Below are 6,000 nucleotides of genomic sequence, written 5' to 3' on the forward strand. Positions count from 1 at the left end.
GAAGCCATTGACTCTCTTTCTTCGTCTCTTAAGGCTGAGCGGGAAAAGTTTGAGGTAATTCGGTAGAGTTTACAGGCCGACAGAGCCATTCTTCTTTCTTTGGTTAAAACAGGTCTCACAGAGTTGAAAATCGATCTTGCCATGGATAACAAGGTTAGGGAAGATCTCGCTGATGGGTTTTAGGTAAAACAAATAAACTAGAAAACAATTCCTAAGTTCATATGCAACCTACTTTGGATCTATGTTTTATCTATTGAACATACAACTTTGAATTGCAAAATAAGAACCCTAGATGAGAGAGGCTATAATCGAAATTTACAAAATAGGGTTTAGTAATTACATACCTTTCAATTGTTATAGTAAACAATTGATAATTCCCTTGATCTTGATCTTGATCTTCTTGGAAGCTTAGCACCACAAGTGTAATGCCTCTAATGGAATCACACCCAAACTAGCAAGAAGGAAAGTAGAAGGAGAAAAAGGGAGTATGCAATTTTCGGCCCTAAGGGTTTCTTCCAAAGAAAGAGTGACCAAAATGTGAACCAGGAGGCTCCTTATATAGTTGAGGGATCTAGGGTTTAGGAAAAACCCTAATGCTCCTTGCTTAGGGCCTAAGCAAAGCCAAAGGCCTTATCCAAGCCCCCTTGGACGAAATCCTTAGGGTTTCCCCTATAGATTTCGTCCACCTCCTTCCAAGGAGGTTCTGGAGCCTTCCACTCAACTATTAGATAATTGCAAACTAGTCCCTGCACTTTATAATTAATTCTTTTAACCCCAAAATTAATTCTGATTAATTTCTGGCTAACAATTAATTAAACAAAATGATTTCTTATTAATATATTAATCTTTTAATATATTAATAAATTCATTTATATTAATTTATTAATCTTATAATAAATTAATATCTCTCCTTTCATAATTTCCTTGTCCGGTTGCTAGGTTTGAGGGCAACCCAAAAGGACTGTGCTGCTATCAATTCAAGTACATACCAATTATAGTTATGGGCTTAGACACCTAATCCAACACTCGCTCTTTCACAAACCCAAGCATCCACTCTTTCCTTGGAGCTTTCTCAAGCGAAAAACGAACTTGATTCACTCTGGGCTGAACGCACACTCCTCAAAGGTTGTGTGAACAATGTGCACTCTCTTCTTACGAATCTTTTAGAGGCATATGATTCGGTTCTAACTATCACTACTCGCCGTCACCTCGCTGAGAAATTGAGACCAGCTCTGGATATCCTTAGTCGGATTGAGGGTGTTTTGGAGTCTGGTGTGCATCCAAAACAAGGGGGAGATAAGGTTGTCCAACAGAAAGTCACAGCTGAACTGAAGGTTAATGTAGCTTCGGACAAACAAAAGAACAAAGTTGTGGATAAGGTAATTATTGAAGAAACAATTGAAGGTGATGCCATTGAATCAGAAAAAACATGGTAATCAAGAGCTCACTGAGGCGCTTAAAAGGACTGATAAAGATATTGAAAGAGAGAAGAAGGAACAAGAAGTGTATGAGGCCCTGGAACGAAAGAAGTCCCTATTTCCTTTGTGGTCAAAGGAAAGTCTTCTGAAAGAAGCTTTCGAATCTCCAAGCACGCATTGGCTTGAGCCGGTTCGGTCCTTCGGTCTTGAAAATTCCAAGGATGCTCAGTTCGACATGCCTATTACCCGAAAATCATTCGTGTTTCATTGTTTTGATTCGACTATTCTAATCCCTTATCCTGATCCAAGGTTGATCGAGACTTACTCGATTTTTATCTTTCTTTCTCTCAACCGCGATACCTCACTTGTAGCAATCAGAAGATCACAACTGTGAAGGTATTGAAACCAACTTCGGCAGGGAAATTTATAAGCATCAAGTTCAAGGTGACACGAGGCTCAAGTGGCTCGGTTCATGAAATCTCCCTTGCTGATCTACTGAACTTAAATCCCCTTGACTAGATTCTCTTGAACAACATTCTGCTGCTCAATCAACAGGAATATCGGCCTATCATTGATCATATCAAGCAGATGTTGGTCTGCTATATTCTTGAAGTGGCGAAAATGGATCAGGAGGTTGCCTCTGCAATAAGGAAAAAGCCAATTATATAGCTAATCGGGAAGGAAAGTGATACGATGGTGATGATTAAAGGAAAAATTGATCCACAATATTACACTGTTTTGTTCACAAGGGGCGAAGGTCAAAGGTACTTGTTCGCTCTGGATGATAAACATTTGTTCTCAACCGCATGCTTAGAGCACATTCTTGAAATCATATATCGGTGTGATCAGAACAGTGATGCCGATAAGAAGTTATTTATGGACATGCTTAGGTGGTATATTCACTTTTGCCACACTCTACTTGCAATTATACCGAAGCTATTCAAAACCGTGAAGTAATCTGCTCCCAATCAACCGAAGTGATCTCTCGCCTCAATTGGCGTAAAGGGGGAGATTGTTGAGTCTAAGGTGTTGCGCCATTAGGCCTTAATAGTTGGTCCATTATGTACTCTCATCGTGGTTTTTTATTAGGGTTAGCATTTATATATAGTGCATGAATGTATAGCTTTCCAAGTTATGCTTCTCATTAATAACTTTTGCTGCATTGTAACCCTAACACACCTCTATAGTCGAAGTTCTTCATCGAGCTCTTCTGAGGTGTTGAAGATTAATCATTCGAAATTGTTTGATCCATTCTGGTGTTCTTTACTACATCAATACTGTTTATTTGTTTGGAATCTATCGATCTATTAACTGTATATATACTCAACAATAATCATGCATCCTTTTGCCGATAATGTTGACATTACAACATACAAGGATTTGGAATATAACTCATATGAGGAAGTTGAAGACAAGGATGCAAAAGACGACATAATGGAGAGAAATTTAGTTAAGAGAGGCATAACCAGGCTAATCAGATGTGTTACATTTTGCAGTGATATTTTGATCTTGACAACACATTTAGAAAATCAATAATGCATCATCTCGATCAACTTCTAAAGAATTTCAGAAGGAAACTTTGACAAAGATACATATTACTCGAAAAAGAAACACCTACAACAACTAAGCCAACAAATGAAGTCCATGCAAAGTATACAACAATTATTAAGGACTCGGGTTGGGCCGCTTTTATAACACTTACAAACTCTGAGGCATACATATTTAAGTCATTTCTATAGCTTTGTTTATTTTCAATCCATATATATTTCATAATATTGCATTGGCATTTAAACCTTGTATTTTCATTTTCCATTGTGCTTAGGCGAAGTTAGAAGCAACAAAAAAAAGTTCTTAACAAGTCTGTTTATAACCATAGGATGGGAAGAGGTGGATACATACGTGTGAAAGAGAAGATGGTAACAAAAATGGTTCTTTTTTGTTAATAGCAACATACTTCCATTTATGTTGGTTGAACTTTATTAATTGTTTTTTTAATGATTATAAGATCGAAGCCAAAGAAATTGAACCAGATGAAGAACCCTCCCGTTGTATGATGTGGTTGAAGGGGAGGCTAAACAAAGATGGAAATTTTGAAAATGATTAGCTTAGAGATAAACTAATAAGTTTGACTACATTTTTTTTATTCCAATGATGTTTAATTCATATGTAATTACTTTAATTTTTCTTTACTTTGTGTAGAAAACAAATGACAACCAGATCAAAGACGGGACCTTACAGGTTAACCATGACACTGATGCCATGACAATTGTGTTTGGAAAGGACAAGGGAGGTTATGCATGAGGAGTGGGAAGTCGAGTGACATACAACAAGTATTTTGATCTTCCTCGAACCAAAGCATCAGACACAAGAGTTGCATTACTTGAACATCAACTTGAAATTGAGAGACGGGAGCATGAAAACGAGAGCCGTGAACATGAAGAGAAAGACATATGTGAGCGTGAAGCAAAAGACAAAGAAATTGAGTACTTGATAGCTAAGATGGCACAAATACAGGGAATGGTTTTTATTTTAGTGAGTCAATTAGCTGCCCAATGGGTGAACTTAGATCCAAATGGACTTGTAACAGCATTGGTAAGTATTAAAACTTTCAATTACATGCTTTTATTTAATTAATTCTGCCTGGCATATGAAGTATAAATATATATGTAACTTGTTTCATGTGTTTTATATAAACATAGGAAATTCAAAAGTCTGTGACGGGTATAAATAAGCCATAACAACAATAAAACTTGTCTCCATGTTTATAGTTCCAATTGCAAAAAAAAAAGTGTCTCCAATAGTAACGAAAAGTATGTATATCCATCAACATGTTCATATATTATTTACTTTGATTCCTTTCTGATGTATATATATATATATATATACCAATATAGGTTATATGATAGGAAATGAGGTGTAATTATCGTACAGTGGTAGAACAAAAATGATTGCTATTGGTAAAGTATACATCACATATGGAAAGCAAATGCTTCATCACAAACCACTACCAAAAACCTGCTATAAAGTCTCAATTAAAGAATCTTTGGTGGATGTAGTATGCATACCAAACATAGGAAATAACGGTTTCAAACCTGTTAAGGATGCAATAGGCTGCTTTATTGAATAGCCAAAGGATCAGGTTGTTTTAATTGATCAAGAAAAGGTACACATAGGTATTTGTTTTATCAACCTGCATCTATATTATAATACTTCATGATTTATTTAATATTTGATAAGTTGGTCTTTCATTTCATACAAGTAACACCACCATCTACCATACCAAAGGATGGTGAGAAAACAACTACACCTAAATTACCGGTTAAGCACACATGTATCAATTTTGCTTCGGTGCTAAAACAATCCATGCCCAATAAGAAGATTCAAAAGAATTTACAATTGTGATTATTAAATGTTATATAAATCTTTTTGATATGTTACTTTAGGATTTAATTTAATTTGTACAAAATTACAATTTTACTTTTGAATTAATTAATTACATAAATTATTCCAATTTTGTTGGTTTTGTGTTTTCCCTTTTGATTTGTTTTATATAAATTAATAAACACACACACACACACACACACATATATATATATATATATATATATATATATATATAATCATATTTGTCACACAAATAATGGATTTTTTTAGAGTGACTACATATACCAAACGCCACACAATCGTTGTGTCACCAACTATACAAAAAGGCTACACATTTACTTGAATTTAATAATCATATAGTCACTCTTTTTAATGCCTGAGGTTACTCATTGCTTAATTGTAAGGGATGATACCCCAAAAAAAAACTAATGGTTGTGTCACCAAATAAACAAAAGGCTACACAAACATCATATTCATGTGGCAATTGGATGGATTAACGTCATTCAAAATACACTTTTTCAAAATTATTAATACATTTGACCACTCATTTTAACACCTGAGGCCACTCATTGTTTAATTGTAAGTGGAGAAATCCCCCAAAAAAAACCTGCTATAAAGTCTCAATTAAAGAATCTTTGGTGGATGTAGTATGCATACCAGACATAGGAAATAACAGTTTCACACCTGTTAAGGATGCAATAGGTTACTTTATTGAATAGCCAAAGGATCAGGTTGTTTTAATTGATCAAGAAAAGGTACACATTGGTATTTGTTTTATCAACCTGCATCTATATTATAATACTTCATGATTTATTTGATATTTGATAAGTTGGTCTTTCATTTCATACAGGTAACACCACCATCTACCATACCAAAGGATGGTGAGAAAACAACTACACCTAAATTACCGGTTAAGCACACATGTATCAATTTTGCTTCGGTGCTAAAACAATCCATGCCCAATAAGAAGATTCAAAAGAATTTACAGTTGTGATTATTAAATGTTATATAAATCTTTTTGATATGTTACTTTAGGATTTAATTTAATTTGTACAAAATTACAATTTTACTTTTGAATTAATTAATTACATAAATTATTCAAATTTTGTTGGTTTTGTGTTTTCCCTTTTGATTTGTTTTCTATAAATTAATAAACACACACACACACACACACACACACACACATATATATATATAT

The sequence above is a fragment of the Lactuca serriola genome, chromosome 1, assembly GCF_051521515.1.
Source record: "Lactuca serriola cultivar US96UC23 chromosome 1, Lser_US96UC23_V15, whole genome shotgun sequence".
Lineage (NCBI taxonomy): Eukaryota > Viridiplantae > Streptophyta > Magnoliopsida > Asterales > Asteraceae > Lactuca > Lactuca serriola.